This window comes from Salvelinus alpinus, chromosome 18 (assembly GCF_045679555.1).
Source record: "Salvelinus alpinus chromosome 18, SLU_Salpinus.1, whole genome shotgun sequence".
Taxonomy (NCBI): domain Eukaryota; kingdom Metazoa; phylum Chordata; class Actinopteri; order Salmoniformes; family Salmonidae; genus Salvelinus; species Salvelinus alpinus.
Window position 1 is genome coordinate 22425559 of NC_092103.1, and position 17671 is coordinate 22443229.

Below are 17671 nucleotides of genomic sequence, written 5' to 3' on the forward strand. Positions count from 1 at the left end.
TCAGTGATTTATTGTCATTTGTCCAAACACCAGGGTTTTGGTGCGTGTGCAGTTTATAAGGTGCTCGTTTAAAAAAAATACTATTGTTGCACATGTGTAGATAGTAGATTTTAGGTTTAGGTTTTCAATATATAACGAACTGTTTCTGCATATTGCTTATTGATTTGGACACCTACTGCACCAGGTGTCGCAGGAAGGCCAAGACTATCCTCAGGGACCCCAGCCACCCGAGCCATGGACTGTTCTCCCCGTTTCTATCACTCAGACGCAGGCAGCATAGGAGCATCATGGTAAAAACTGTAAGACTGGCCAATAGCTTCTACCCCCAGACCATCAGGCTACTACCCCCCACCTCAAAGGTCATTTTTTACCCTGCCCTCACCCCAATATACATGTATTATGCTGAATAGTCGCGACTAGTCACCTACTCCCCCTGCTGCTCCTCCTTTGGACATTTCCCTTCCCCTCTAATGGACGCTAACCCCCTGTCACGCCCTGACTTTATTATTCTTTGTTTTCTTTATTATTTTGGTTAGGTCAGGGTGTGACGAGGGTGGTATGTGTGTTTTTGTCTTGTCTAGGGTTTTTTGTATGTCTAGGTGTGTGTGTCTAGCCTAGTCTAGACATATGTAGATCTATGGTGGCCTAGATTGGTTCCCAATCAGAGGCAGCTGTTTATCGTTGTCTCTGATTGGGGATCCTATTTAGGTTGCCATTTTCCAGTTTTGTTTGTGGGTTATTGTCTATGTGAAGTTGCATGTCTGCACTCATTGTTTATAGCGTTCACGTTATTTTGTTAGTTTGTTTAGTGTTCTTCGTGTTCAGTCGTCTTCTATTAAAAATATGTATTCACATCATGCTGCGCTTTGGTCTCCTCACTACAACGAACGTGACAGCAGGTAAGCAAAGATGAGTGCCTGGTCAGCGAAAAGTAGCGTGCGCTATGTTACTGTTTCTCGCGACTGGGACTGACAGGTGCACACAAGACAAACAGAAATTATGGTGGAATACAAAAACTTTATTGTTCTCTTAAAGTGAAAAATTGGATGATCAAAACTACATTGCAAATAAATTTATGCAATTGATTTTTTGGAAAGGAAATTGAAATGGGGGTGTTGAAGTCAAACAATCTATCCATGTGGAAGTCCTTTCATGTCCATTCAGGTCGGCACATGCTGGTCAGTATATGACCACTGTGGCATAGTCATGGCCTTGCTCAAACATGACTGAGTAGGATGGAGGAGCACCAGCATGGGACACGGGGGCATATCACAAATCATCTTCACCTTCCTGTGATTGCAACAAAGGGATGAGGACAAATCACTATTTGAAAGAAAACATCAAATCATCAAATCCTTACAATACATCACAATTCCAACTGTTTTTCATTTATAACATGCTTATATGTTGTGTGCCAGCCCACTGTACTGTTTATGCACAGAAAACCAAAAAAGCACTATGGTGGCAAAGTAGAGGAAGAGCATGAGGCAGCTACATAAAAACATAATTATGTCATGGTATTGCCTTCTTTTCCTGTGGAGATTCTGCAGGATTTGTTGTGTCACTTGCTGTGTAAACAGAATCACAGAAATGTGATGTTAAAACGGGACTGTGGTAAATATCTCCATAATAATAGGCCTACACACGTACACTTCACTGTGGCATCATCATACATACTTGTTAGGGTAGGGTCTCCTTGCAATGTCTGGACACTGGACGATCTGAAAGACATGGATAGGTGAGAAAGGCATTCACATTTGAACTGTATGTTCTGTATGCTGTCATAATCATACTGTTCAACACACAACCAACACTATTCACCTTGTTTTGAGGCGTCCGTTCCCTATGGCAGTAAAACAATGGAATACATGAGTGATTCTGTCTGATCGGTTTGCTAATACTTTTATAAGGCTGTTAGATACCAGGTTCACACACTCTTTGCTTTCAGTGAGAGGTGAGAGGAGACAGGTGATGCAGAATATGAATACTGCAAGTAGAATTATGAATCCTATCAGGGCCATACATCCGATGATGTACTTAGTCAGCATGTCTGTAACAGAGAAAATTTTATTTTTGACCAAATGGATGAATGACCTAAATCAGGAATCTATGCATTACATTTCTCATGTAATCTTTCTTACTTGTGTTCCACACCACCACTGTGACATTTTTGCTGGGAGGTGAGTGGACGCCCTCCTCCTCTTAATAATGACACTGGACGGTGACCTTTGACCACAGCCCTCTGGGCTTCCACCCAAGCAGCTCTGACCCCTTTACTGGGAGGAGGCATTGGTTGTGGCTGGCATTTGAGCGACCCAGCTCCTTGAGTTTAGAATCCACATAGAACAAACACTGCTGACCCTCTACAAGGGCAGAGGACTCGCAGCTCAGCTCAACCACTTCAGTCAGGGTCACAAACTTCCGGCTTACTGCGATCTGGTGCTTCTTCTGGGTAATCCAAGTGTTTGTCTGATTCTTTGTCCCCTTGATTCCTTGTCCTCTTGACGGATGAGGAATGAGAGAGATAGTTGAGGAAAGATAGGTATGATAACATCATAGTGAAAAAACAACGATTTGTGTCCGTTCTAAAACTAATTCAAAATGCAAGATTATTCCCTTCTTTAGAACTCAACATTTATTTCCCAGCCATTGATAACCATGCAAATCACAAAAGTGCATCCCTAATGTTGAATGACTGAACAAGCAAGAGAAGGGGAGAAACATACCTGCATCTGTTAACTGTAGGTCAAGAGAGACTACAAGAAATGTAGTTCATTGTCATTCCAACAGAAGTACAATTAGGGATATTGTTATGAAAGTAAATTATTTAACATTTTATTATACAGTACAATAATGATATTATTAATAATACATAACTAACACATAAGGCACCAGCAGCACATTCATTGGATCATGGTTAAGAGTTCTTTGAAGGTCCCAAACCTGCCACCTGTTATTATTATAATGCAGAGAGAGAAGTGAAACAGGATATATGGAAATGAGATTTGCTTACGGGGTCGACTATTTTCCCATGTCCTCAAAAATGTTTTTAGAAATATACACAGGAGCTGTTGGCTGTAGATAATGACTCAGGCAATGCCACAGTAGTGAGTGTGAGAGTGACACACTGTATTTTGTGTCTCTCCTCTCTACTTTTATGGTGAAACAAAAGCTCCCTTTTGTGATGGTGCATAATTTTCATATACACTCTCATACCTATAGCTGTCATAGGTTTGTAATGTGCTCCAATTGTAGGTGTAGATAAGACTGATCTGGGTGGGCATATTCTGTCCTAAGATCCAAAAACAAACATGTTACCTCTGTCGGGAGCACAGGCGTTTTGAGAGTTATGTTCATGCAAGATTTTGTTCTGGGTTTTCGAGATTAGGTTGGGCCTAACCAGGCCTAACTGGCAGGAACCGCTTGTAATTGCAAAAAATATATTTAAAATATTATTGAATTGCTGCAATTATCATGTGGGTTGCAATTGTCTCCAGATGAAGCTTTGCACATTAATAGTTTACTTATAAATCAAGAAAGCTGTTCATTTACACATGCATCAAGTATACTTGTTCAAATGAATCACATCTTAAAACCTTTGCACATCTATTTATAGCCCAGTATAAGAATGCAATTGGTCTGAGAGGAACAGATACTGACAGACTACAGGAAGAGGTGAGAGCCCTTAGAGTGTGGTGTCAGGAAAACAACCTCACACTCAACATCAACAAAACAAAGGAGATGATCGTGGACTTCAGGAAACAGCAGAGGGAGCACTCCCTTATCCATATCGATGGGACAGTATGGAGAAGGTGGAAAGTTTTAAGTTTCTCAGCGTACACATCACGGACAAACTGAAATGGTCCACCCACAAAGAACGCAAGGTGATGAAGGCGCAACAGCTCCTCTTAACCCTCAGGAGGCTGAAGAAATTTGGCTTGTCACCAAAAACACTCACAAACTTCTACAGATGCACAATCGAGAGCATCCTGTCGGGCTGTATCACCGCCTAGTACGGCAACTGCTCCACCCACAACCGCAAGGCTCTCCAGAGGGTAGTGAGGTCTGCACAACGCATCACCGGTGGCAAACTACCTGCCCTCCAGGACACCTACACCACCCGATGTCACAGGAAGGCCAAAAAGATCATCAAGGACAACAACCACCCGAGCCACTGCCTGTTCACCCCGCTATCATACAGAAGGTGAGGTCAGTACAGGTGCATCAAAGCTGGGACCGAGAGACTGAAAAACAGCTTCTATCTCAAGGCCATCAGACTGTTAAACAGCCACCACTAACATTGAGTAGCTGCTGCCAACATACTGACCCAAATATGGGTCAGCCACTTTAATAATAAAAAACTGGATGTAATAAATGTATCACTAGTCACTTTAAACAATGCCGCTTTATATAATGTTTACATACCATACATTACTCGTCTCATGGGTATATACTGTACTCTATACCATCTACTGCTTCTTGCCTATGCCGTTCGGCCATCGCTAATCCATATATTTATATGTACATATTCTTATTCATTCCTTTACACTTGTGTGTAAAAGGTAGATCTTGTGAAATTGTTAGATTACTTGTTAGATGTTACTGCATGGTTGGAATTAGAAGCACAAGAATTTTGCTACACTCACATTAACATCTGCTAACCATGTGTATATGACCAAGAACATTTAATTTTATTTGATATGTAATACAGGAAGCAGATAGAGGAAATATAGAGGTAGTGTATCAACATGTGGAAGTAAAGTCACATACTGTAAGTAAACCGTGATAATAACAAAACATATTTTTTTAACTAAAAGTGGTGTAAAGTTAAGTAAAAATACTTTAAAGTAATACTTAAGTACCTTTTGGGGGTATCTATACTTTACTATTTACATTTTTGACTACTTTTACATTTAGTTCACTACAATCTTAAAACTTACGACGGTAGCGTCCCACCTCTTCAACAGCCAGTGAAACTGCTGGTCGCCAAATTTAAATACAGAAATACTCATTATAAAAATTCAGAAAACAAAACATATTTTACATAGGTTTAAAGATTAACTTCTTGTGAATCCAACCACGGTGTCAGATTTAAAAAATGCTTTACGGCGAAAGCATACCTTACGATTATTTGAGAACATAGCCCAATAGACAAATCATTACAAACAGTAACCAGCCAAGTAGAACAGTTACACAAGTCAGAAATAGAGATAAAATTAATCCCTTACCTTTGATGATCTTCATATGGTTACACTCAGCAGACATTCATTTACTCAATAAATGTTCCTTTTGTTCGATAAAGTCTCTTTATATCCAAAAACCTCTGTTTTGTTCGCGCGTTTTCTTCAGTAATCCACAGGCTCAAACGCAGTCAAAACAGGAAGACAAAAAAATCCAAATTGTATCCGTAAAGTTCATAGAAACATGTCAAACGATGTTTATATTCAATCTTCAGGTTGTTTTTAGCCTAAATAATCGATCATATTTCAACCGGACAATAACGTCGTCAATTTAAAAGGTAAACAAGAAACGCACTCTCTCGGTCGCGGGCATGAAAAAGCTCTGTGACACTTTAGGGTCCACTCATTCAAACTGCTCTTACTTCCTCATTTTTCAGAATACAAGCCTGAAACAATTTCTAAAGACTGTTGACATCTAGTGGAAGGCATAGAAACTGCAATTTGTGTCCTAAGTCAATGGATACTGTAATGGCATTGAATAGAAAACTACAACAAACAAAAAAACTACTTCCTGAATGGATTTTTCTCAGGTTTTCGCCTGCCAAATCAGTTCTGTTATACTCACAGACACTATTTTAACAGTTTTTGAAACTTTAGAGTGTTTTCTATCCAAATCTACTAGTTATATGCATATCATATCTTCTGGGCCCGAGAAGCAGGCAGTTTGATTTGGGCATGCATTTCATCCAAAATTCCGAATGCTGCCCCCTACCCTAGAGAAGTTAAGAAAATATTGTACTTTTTACTCCATACATTTTCCTTGACACCGAAAAGTACTCGTTACATTTTGAATGATTAGCAGGACAGGAAAATAGTCAAATTCACGCACTTATCAACCGAACATCCCTGGTCATCCCTACTGCCTCTGATCTGGCGGACTCACTAAACTGACATAATTTGTTTGTAACTGATGGCTGAGTGTTGGAATGTGCTCCTAGCCTTCCGTGAATTTTTTTTATTTTTTAAATGGTGCATTCTGGTTTGCTTAAGATAAGGCATTTGAAATGATTTATACTTTTACTTTTGATACTTAAGTATATTTTACACCAAATACTTAAAGACTTTTTCTCGAGTAGAATTTTACTGGGTAACTTTTACTTTTACTTGAGTCATTTTCTATGAAGGTATCTTTATTTTTACTCAAGTATGACAGTTGACTACTTTTTCCACCACTGAAAACTAATATACACCAGACATGGTTAAAGAGAGAGATGTAGAGAGCGAGAGATCAGAAAAGGAGAGAGAGATGTAGAGATTTAACAAGCAAAGTTTGACATTTGTTCTACCTTCTTGTGGCTTTGAGTCTCTATTGACTCTTGTCAAGGAGGGAAATAGATTGGTGACTACTGATTGTTGACTGCTGACTAGATTGGGTAACTCAATTTAGGAAAATATTTATTTTACGTTTCAGACAAAGTTTATTTTTCATTTATTTAATCGAACCTAAAATGCAAATAGTTGAAGCTGCTTGTTTTCAGAAAGGACTAGATATCTTTAGTCTTTGTTGTTGTGGCAGTATTTTTTTGTACTATGAGTAAATTATGATCCAATATGAAGAAAGAAAGAAAGATAGGATTATAACTGTAAACTATGTCAAAAAATGTTATCCAGTAAATGTTTCTTCTTCTATGATTCTGCTAAGAGGGCGTACTCTCCAGCTATTTCAAACTTGATCTTGGTGCGCCCAGGTCCATCTTGGTTACCGGTAGATTTCACTGTTGCATATTGAATACTAGCTTGGTCACCAGTAGATGCCACTGTAGCGTATTGCAGACTAGTGTCCTCTTCCTGTAAGAGAGAGCTCAAGTCACTTTGAGCTGTGTGCACGGTAGGGTTGTCATTGGTGCTATTGGCAAAATTGCTTGATATTGTGAAAGTAAAGCGCATATTAGGCTACTTCACACTGCACTGGTTCAAACCAACTCACCTCATCCCTAGACGGCTTTGTGATGACAGAATCTGTTTGAAATGAGAGAATGAGGGAAAATAAAACACTGAACAAAAGAAGATAAAGTTGGTGGTTTAGTTAACTCTCATACTCACAGACACAAGGTGGGGTTTGGTCTTGCTGTTCAGGTGGCCTTCTGTCGAGACAATGCCAGTCAGAAAGATATAGCCGTGCATGAATAAAGAAATAATTATTTGAATCTAAAATGAATACACCAGTCTTACCCAGTATTTACAGGCCTGCCTTGAACCCCTTCAAAACACACATAGAGAGAATTTAGCAATTTTTAAAATAACTCAAAGTTTCCTTTGGAACAAAATAAGAATGGGATATGAGAAGACCTATCTGAAAACACGCACCACACTTGCGTTGGAGAACACACAGCACAGACCCAGCTAGCAAAACCAGGAAAAGGGAACCAGCACCCAGACTGATGATGATGAGGAACCCTGGACCTGAAGAAACTGAATGAAGGCTCACTGACAGTGAGTAATCTATACAGTATAACCTGACCTTACAATGACTAGAATGTTAGTGCAAATAAGCCTTATTAATAGCGACTATCGAGACACTTAACAGTTTATAGATGTTGGAAATGTATCAATACCTGTACATTTAGAAGCAGAGTCATTCACTAAACTTGCAATTTGAAGTTCTTAGGACTACTAACAGTTAATCTAAAACCAAACCAATGTTACTCACCTCTTCCTTGGTCTGTGCCATTGCTGCTTGTCTTCTCCTGACCAGTTATGATTACACTGAACACTGATGGGGAACTAGTAGCTCCTGGAGGATTTACAACTGAAATAAATAAAATATTACAATAATAATATATTAGTCTTGCAATACAACAATAGACCGACAGAAGATTGACACATTTGAAATCACAGAAAATGATGGGCTCTAGTCTTCCTCACCATCTATGGTGATACCGAGGGGTTCACTATGCTGTGATGTCACAGTATCTTCACCCTCTACCACCAGCTCCACAGTACAGGTGATGAAGATCTCTCCAGCACTGCTCCTCTTCCTCTGCAGTTCTTCTTCTGCCACTCTCCCCACACAGACATTGTCTTTGTAGGGCTGTTTTTTAAAGTGTGAATCACCATTGTTCAGATAAAAGTAGCATGAGGTGCCAGCCTTGGCCTCACATCGAAGATTGAGGTAATTCACAATCTTCTCCACATTAACTCTGGGCTTTCCAATTGGATCTGTCAGTAAATTGTGAAAGTAATTTATGAAGTCATTTAACAAGTGGGAAGTGTACTCTGGTAAACATGTGGTTTGGAGTACTTTAATACTGTCACTTACCACACACATAAAGTCTTCGAGCATCACTAGGATTTGAGGTTTTGATCGTTTCTCCTTCTCTGTTCTGTAGAATTACACAGCTGAGGTCTACTTCAGTCTTGTTCCACTTTTTGAACTCATTCCATAACAACTTGAACTGGCAAGCACCCTGCTTGTAATCCACTTTTCTTATAGGTTTGGGGTCATGATCTCTGTTGAAATGGCACTCGGTGCCTTCTGGTGACTCACAGCGTACTGTAACAGGTGTAGCTACATTGATGTACCCAGAGGAAATTACAATAGTGGGAGTGGGAACTGAATCTGTTTAGAGAAATAGAGAGAATCTATGAAATTGTGAGCAATTAGAATCTTGATTCAGAATGTGTTTGTATGTGGAGTATCACTTCCTTGTCTCTCTATTTGCAACTAAATACATTTCTTAATAAAGATATGGCACTTCAAGCATTGTGCTACTCTATTATGAAAAGTAGTGTACAAATTTGTCATCAAAAAAATAGTTTTATGCCTGAAATAAGTCAATAGCTGTTGAGCTGGACAATTAAAGAAGTGACATTTGGTAATATGTACCTGCACAACTTTCTTTTACCGCAACACCGGCAACATCTTCGAACAAGGTAAAAACAACTTAGTGAGACATTTTACAAGCCTTACTATAAAGCATAATAAAGTGTCATACATACTTAGAACAAGTTATAAAGCATACATTAAGTAACATATTACCAAAACTTAAAATCGGTGTAAAGAGATATTGATCCAAAGACCAAAATATTTGAATACTCACAAATGAGAAGAATATAAGACAAAGACATATTTTCCACTTCCTTCCGTCAGTGAAGTGAAGTGAACTCCACACACAGATTGTGATGTGAGAAAACTGATGTGTGTTTGGTAGGACACATAAAAACCTACAGAGGAGGATATGGAGACTCACGTGTGATGTTGTGACAGATCACTAGTGACGCTGAAGAAAATGACCTTATATATATTGACAACTAAGGGGCTGTGCATGTGGTCCACCCTACATTGAACTTACTGAAAATAAAGGTAACTACAGCACAGCAATTTCAAATATGAGAACTCTAATGATTAATTTATCAAATAAACTTGTTGACTTTTTAAAGAGTTACTTTAAACTATACACACACAAATAAACAAAACCAAAGCTAAAGACGCAGTAGCTTAACAGCAACATCACCCTAACAACTACAAGGCAGGACACTAGTGATACAGGCCATAAACATATATTTCTCCATTAAGGTGACCTGACCTGACCTCAACCCCCCTCCATCAGTAATCAATGGCTCTCTCCCTTCATCAATGCCTGCCACATGTAATTGCTTCCCTGCACTCAACACATTCCAAGCTTAATTGCACACACTATATAGCTTCCTCCTATAACCATTAACTTCTGCTGTAGACCCTCTAAACCTCAGCACTCCATCAGTGACATGAATAAGTATATTTTTATATTCTCAGAACCCAACACAACACACACATTGACATGATCAAATGAGTTCAGTTACTGATCTATTGGGTTTATTTGTAGTTGGACAATTTGATGAATAGTTTCTTGTTTGATATTTTTCACCCCACGACTTTCACAGCTTTGTAATGGAGGTGACTAATGCTTCTCCAAATGAGGAAATGGCAGATACCTTGATCCATGTCTGTTTAGCTTACATAATACATATTTCCAGTCAGAGTAACCAGTCTGTGCCAACTAAGTTATGGCTTGGATTGCGTCCATAGATCACATTACTTTTATGGATTTTTGGCAAACTTAGTGTTTTGGAAGCAAATCCAAGCATTGAAGAAATACAAAACAGGAATTAAAATATATTTTAGAGTTTTTTATTTCATTACCACCAATAAATTGTCTCACATTTTTTGGTAGACCACAGGTGGAAAGGTTATGGATTGTTCCTCAAATAATGCCTTCTGGTAACTCACAGCGTACTGTAACAGGCGGAGTAGCTACATTGATGTACCCAGTGGATAATACCATGGCTGGAGTGGGAACAGAATCTGTTTAGAGCGAAAGAGTATCTATGAAAATTTGAATTGTGCCCTGATTTAGAAGGTATTTTGGAGTATCACTTCCATATTTCTCTATTTGCAACTATAAATGTTAAGTCAAAATTCTTAAATGACTCCATAGTTTTACAAAACGTCTGTCGACAAGAAAGGCTTTTGTGCCTCAAAGACAATGATTATAATTATATTTAATGGCTGACATTGAGCTGGACAATCATAAGGAGTGGCATTCTATAATTCATACATACATACCTGGACAACCTTCTAATTTCTGCAGCACTAGCCACATCTGTAAAACCAAAAAGTGTTCCAGTCTAACATATGGGCTACTTAAAATATCTGTGTAAATAGATCATTGATAGAAAATATAAGTAATAATTGAAAATTCACAAATTAATAGAAGATAAGATCATATTTTCCACTTTCTTCCGTCAATAAAAAGGTGAACAGATAGGTTACAATGTGTAAAAAAGTATGTGGACACAGAGCAACCTAGAAAGCAGGATATGGGGACTCATAAGTGATGTTGTGACAGATCACTAGTGACGTTGAATAATGCACCTTATTTTACTGACCACTAAAGGACTGTCCCTGATGTGCACATTAATTTAATTTAGTGAAAATATAGGTAACTAGAGCACAACTATTTCAAATGTGAGAACCCTTGTGATTAAGAGTTCATTGCTTGCCATTTAAAGGTTACTTTTCAAACAAGACATCAACTGTGTACACCTTGCACATACAGTAAACATACACAAACAATTTTTTTTACCTAAATATACATTGTCATCATACACTCTTATACAGAGCAACTTAGTGAGTGCATACATATTCATTCACATTGGTACCCTGTGGGAATCAAACCCACAACCCTGGTGTTGCAAGTGCCATGCTCTACTAGACTTCCGGCGCCGACAGAGATCGCTTCGCGTTCCTAGGAAACTATGCAGTATTTTGTTTTTTTATGTGTTATTTCTTACATTGGTACCCCAGGTAATCTTAGGTTTCATTACATACAGTCGGGAGGAACTACTGAATATAAGAGCAACGTCAACTCACCATCATTACAACCAGGAATATGACTCTCCCGAAGCGGATCCTGTGTTTTGCCTTCCACCCAGTACAATGGATCTGATCCCAGCCGGCGACCCTAAACAACGACGCCGTAAAAGGGGCAAACGAAGCCGTCTTCTGGTCAGGCTTCGGAGACGGGCACATCGCGCTCCACTCCCTAGCATACTACTCGCCAATGTCCAGTCTCTTGACAACAAGGTTGATGAAATCCGAGCAAGGGTAACATTCCAGAGAGACATCAGAGACTGTAACGTTCTTTGCTTCACGGAAACATGGCTCACTCGAGAGACGCTAACGGAGTCAGTGCAGCCAGCTGGTTTCTTCACGCATCGCGACGACAGAAACAAACATCTTTCTGGTAAGAAGAGGGGCGGGGGTGTATGCCTTATGATTAACGAGACGTGGTGTGATCATAACAACATACAGGAACTCAAGTCATTCTGTTCACCTGATTTAGAATTCCTCACAATCAAATGTCGACCGCATTATCTACCAAGGGAATTCTCTTCGATTATAATCACAGCCGTACATATTCCCCCCCAAGCAGACACATCGATGGGCCTGAACTAACTTTATCTGACTCTATGTAAACTGGAAACCACACACCCTGAGGCTGCATTCATCGTAGCTGGGGATTTTAACAAGGCTAATCTGAAAACAAAACTCCCTAAATTCTATCAGCATATCGATTGTGCTACCAGGGCTGGTAAAACCTTGGATCATTGTTATACTAACTTCCGCGACGCATATAAGGCCCTCCCCCGCCCTCCTTTCGGAAAAGCTGACCACGACTCCATTTTGTTGCTTCCAGCCTACAAACAGAAACTAAAACAGCAAGCTCCCGCGCTCAGGTCTGTTCAACGCTGGTCCGAACAATCTGATTTCACGCTTCAAGACTGCTTCGATCACGTGGATTGGGATATGTTCCGCATTGCGTCCAACAACAACATTGACGGATACGCTGATTCGGTGAGCGAGTTCATTAGAAAGTGCATTGACGATGTCGTACCCACAGCAACGATTAAAACATTCCCAAACCAGAAACCGTGGATTGATGGCAGCATTCACGTGAAACTGAAAGCGCGAACCACTGCTTTTAACCAGGGCAAGGTGACCGGAAACATGACCGAATACAAACAGTGTAGCTATTCCCTCCGCAAGGCAATCAAACAAGCTAAGTGCCAGTATAGAGACAAAGTAGAGTCGCAATTCAACAGCTCAGACACAAGAGGTATGCGGATTACAAAAAGAAAACCAGCCCCGTCGCGGACCAGGATGTCTTGCTCCCAGACAGACTAAATAACTTTTTTGCACGCTTTGAGGACAATACAGTGCCACTGACACGGCCCGCTATGAAAACCTGCGGGCTCTCCTTCACCGCAGCCGAGGTGAGTAAAACATTTAAACGTGTTAACCCTCGCAAGGCTGCAGGCCCAGACGGCATTCCCAGCCGCGTCCTCAGAGCATGCGCAGACCAGCTGGCTGGTGTGTTTAAGGACATATTCAATCAATCCTTATCCCAGTCTGCTGTTCCCACATGCTTCAAGAGGGCCACCATTGTTCCTGTTCCCAAGAAAGCTAAGGTAACTGAGCTAAACGACTACCGCCCCGTAGCACTCACTTCCGTCATCATGAAGTGCTTTGAGAGACTAGTCAAGGACCATATCATCTCCACCCTACCTGACACCCTAGACCCACTCCAATTTGCTTACCGACCCAATAGGTCCACAGACGACGCAATCGCAACCACACTGCACACTGCCCTAACCCATCTGGACAAGAGGAATACCTATGTGAGAATGCTGTTCATCGACTACAGCTCAGCATTTAACACCATAGTACCCTCCAAACTCCCCATCAAGCTCGAGACCCTGGGTCTCGACCCCGCCCTGTGCAACTGGGTCCTGGACTTCCTGACGGGCCGCCCCCAGGTGGTGAGGGTAGGTAACAACATCTCCACCCCGCTGATCCTCAACACTGGGGCCCCACAAGGGTGCGTTCTGAGCCCTCTCCTGTACTACTCCTGTACTCTATACCATCTACTGCATCTTGCCTATGCCGTTCTGTACCATCACTCATTCATATATCTTTATGTACATATTCTTTATCCCTTTACACTTGTGTGTATAAGGTAGTAGTTGTGGAATTGTTAGGTTAGATTACTCGTTGGTTATTACTGCATTGTCGGAACTAGAAGCACAAGCATTTCGCTACACTCGCATTAACATCTGCTAAACATGTGTATGTGACAAATAAAATTTGATTTGATTTTACCAACTGAGCCACTTAACAGAGACATCATCAAAATGAGTTCAGTAACTGATTTATTGGGTTTAATTAGTAGGCGGATGTTATAGATATTTTCTGTTTAAGCACCCAACCCTCTCCAGCCATGTTATGGACTAGGGAGAGGCGAAGGTCGAGAGCCATGCGAAACACGACCCTGACAAGCCGCACTGCTCTCTTAACCCGGAAGCCAGCCGCACCAATGTGTCGGAGGAAACACCATCCAGCTGGCGACCAAGTCAGCTTGGAGGTGCCTGGCCGCCACAAGGAGTCTCTAGAACGCAATGGGTCAAGTAAATCGGGCCAGCCAAACCCTCCCCTAACCCGGACGATGCTTGGCCAATTGTGCTGCGCCACTAGGGAGGCCCTGGTCTCTATAAAAGTTGCTTGCCGAAAATCAACTTCAGACATTCCAAAATATAGATAGGCCAATACTGTGTGCATTCTATAAGTTCTCATCTAACCAACAACGCTACAGCTCAAACGTTTGACCCTGTTCTATTGATTTAAGCATGATATCGATGCAAGTGGTTGTCATGAGAATTTTCAATCGCAATGATAATAACAATCAATCAATAGCTTTGACCAATCCCGAGGTTTGTAAGACCATGGGTTTAATAATAATTTGTCAAAGACTCAATTTATGCAAAAGCTAGTACAGTTTATTCAGAGAACGTTCTGAAGTCAAGAATACAAAAACATCCATTTTATAGCTGCGCACATACTTCCACACAAACAGTAGGTATCCTACTGTAACGCTCTAGGTGTCGGGGTGTTTGTGGAATCAGACGCAGGAACAGCAGAGCTTCAATAGGTTGAGTTTAATTCCCAACTCGTACACAAACAATGTCCAAACCGGACTACTGGGTGTCAAATAAACACCTGTCTTCCAACATGAAGACAAAACCAGTACACACACACGAACCACTCCCGAAATCCAAAGAAACAGACGAACAATCCCGCACAAAGAAGCAGACAGGCTGGCTGACTAATAAAGCCACCCTGATTGCTAATTCCCTCAAACCAGGTGATAACCATAAACACATAAGGAGGGGGAGGAAAAAGAGTCAGTAGCAGCTAGTAGGCCGGTGACGACGACCGCCGAGCGCCACCCGAACGGGAAGGAGAGCCTGCCTCGGTTGAAGTCGTGACAGTACCCCCCCTCTGACGCGCGGCTCCCGCAGCGCGCCGACACCGGCCTCGAGGTCGACCCGGAGGACGAGGCGCAGGGCGCTCCGGATGGAGGCGATGGAAATCCTTTACCATAGATGGATCCAACATGTCCTCCACCGGTACCCAGCACCTCTCCTCCGGACCGTACCCCTCCCAGTCCACGAGGTACTGTAGGCCCCTCGCCCGGCGTCTCGAGTCCAGAATGGCCCGTATCGTGTACGCCGGGGACCCCTCGATGTCCAGAGGGGGAGGAGGGACCTCCGGTACCTCACCGTCCTGCAGGGGACCAGCTACCACCGGCCTGAGGAGAGACACATGAAACGAGGGGTTAATACGATAATAGGAAGGGAGTTTTAATCGATAACACACCTCGTTTATTCTCCTCAGGACTTTGAATGGCCCTACACACTGCGGCCTCAGCTTCCGGCAGGGCAAGCGGAGGGGTAGGTTTCGGGTCGAGAGCCAGACCCTTTCCCCCGGTACAAACACGGGGGCCTCACTGCGGTGGCGGTCAGCGCTCCTCTTCTGCCTTCCAGTAGCTTGTTGAAGGGACTCCCGGACGGCCCTCCAGGTCTCCTTGGAGCGCTGTACCCACTCCTCCACCGCAGGAGCCTCGGTCTGGCTCGGATGCCATGGTGCCAGGACCGGCTGGTACCCCAACACACACTGAAAGGGGGACACATTAGTAGAGGAGTGGCGTAGTGAGTTCTGGGCCATCTCAGCCCAGGGAATGTATCTCGCCCACTCCCCTGGCCGGTCCTGACAATACGACCGCAGAAACCTACCCACCTCCTGGTTCACTCTCTCCCCCTGCCCATTACTCTCGGGGTGATACCCGGAAGTCAGGCTGACCGTGACCCCCAGACGCTCCATGAACGCCCTCCACACTCGGGACGTGAACTGGGGGCCCCGATCAGAAACAATATCCTCCGGCACCCCGTAGTGCCGGAAGACGTGAGTGAATAAGGCCTCCGCAGTCTGTAGGGCAGTAGGGATACCGGGCAACGGGAGGAGACGGCAGGACTTAGAAAACCGATCCACAATTACCAGAACCGTAGTGTTTCCCTGAGAGGGAGGCAGATCGGTCAGGAAGTCTACAGACAGATGAGACCATGGCCGTTGTGGAACGGGGAGGGGTTGCAACTTCCCTCGAGGAAGGTGCCTAGGAGCCTTACTCTGAGCGCATACCGAACAGGAGGAGACATAAACCCTAACGTCTCGAGCTAAGGTAGGCCACCAATACCTCCCCCGAAGGCTCCCCACTGTCCTTGTCACCCCAGGGTGACCCGAGGAGGGTAGGACATGAGCCCACCGAATAAGGCGGTCCCGAACACCAAGCGGTACGTACTTACGGCCCGCCGGACACTGAGGAGGCGCGGGTTCCGCCCGTAGCGCCCGCTCGATGTCCGAGTCCACCTCCCATACCACTGGCGCGATCAGCCTCGAGGCGGGGATGATGGGAGTGGGTTCAGTGGTCCTCTCCTCCGTGTCGTAAAGACGGGACAGTGCGTCTGCCTTTACGTTTTTTGAACCGGGTCTATAGGACAACGTGTACCTAAACCGGGTGAAAAACATGGCCCACCTTGCCTGACGTGGGTTCAGTCTCCTAGCTGCCCGAATATACTCCAGATTCTGGTGGTCGGTCCAGATGAGAAAAGGGTGCTTAGCCCCCTCAAGCCAGTGTCTCCACACCTTCAGAGCCCTGACCACCGCTAACAACTCCCGATCCCCCACATCATAGTTACGCTCCGCTGCACTGAGCTTACTAGAGAAGAAAGCGCAGGGGCGGAGTTTTGGTGGCGCACCCGAGCGCTGTGATAGCACGGCACCCACCCCAGCCTCGGAAGCGTCCACCTCCACTATGAATGCTAAAGAGGGATCCGGATGCGCCAACACGGGAGCCTCCGTGAACAGAACCTTCAACCTGTTGAAAGCTCCGTCCGCCGGCGCTGACCACCGCAACCTCACCGGACCCCCCCTCAGCAGTGAGGTAATGGGAGCCGCTACCTGGCCAAAACCCCGGATAAATCTCCGGTAGTAGTTGGCAAAACCCAAAAACCGCTGCACCTCTTTTACCGTGGTCGGAGTCGGCCAATTACGCACGGCCTTTATGCGGTCACTCTCCACCACCACCCCCGAGGTGGAAATGCGATAACCCAGGAAGGAGACGGCTTGTTTGGAAAACACACACTTCTCAGCCTTGACGTATAAGTCATGCTCCAGCAGTCTGCCAAGCACTTTGCGCACTAGAGATACATGCGCGGCGTGAGTAGTTGAGTAGATCAGAATGTCATCGATATACACAACTACCCCCTGCCCGTGCAGGTCCCTGAGAATGTCGTCTACAAAGGATTGGAACACGGCTGGAGCATTCTTTAACCCATACGGCATGACGCAGTACTCATAGTGGCCCGATGTGGTACTAAATGCGGTTTTCCACTCGTCTCCCTCCCGAATACGCACCAGGCTGTACGCGCTCCTGAGGTCCAGTTTTGTAAAGAACTGCGCTCCGTGAAATGATTCCACCGCCGAAGCGATGAGAGGTAGTGGGTAACTAAACCCCACCGTGATGGCATTTAGACCTCTATAATCAATACACGGACGC

At 43.4% G+C, this 17671-nt stretch overlaps 1 long non-coding RNA gene across 1 annotated transcript; it reads right to left on the reverse strand.

The window, feature by feature from the left end:
- Positions 1-1006: 1006 nt before the first annotated feature.
- On the reverse strand, positions 1007-9435 carry LOC139544009 (uncharacterized). Its single transcript, XR_011668790.1, has 11 exons — positions 9281-9435; positions 9067-9102; positions 8500-8799; positions 8106-8399; positions 7548-7989; positions 7413-7440; positions 7284-7324; positions 7168-7199; positions 1822-7028; positions 1678-1721; positions 1007-1568 (listed from the first exon to the last, which is right to left on the reverse strand). It is a non-coding gene; the product is annotated as an uncharacterized lncRNA (long non-coding RNA).
- Between the last annotated feature and the right edge of the window lie 8236 nt (positions 9436-17671).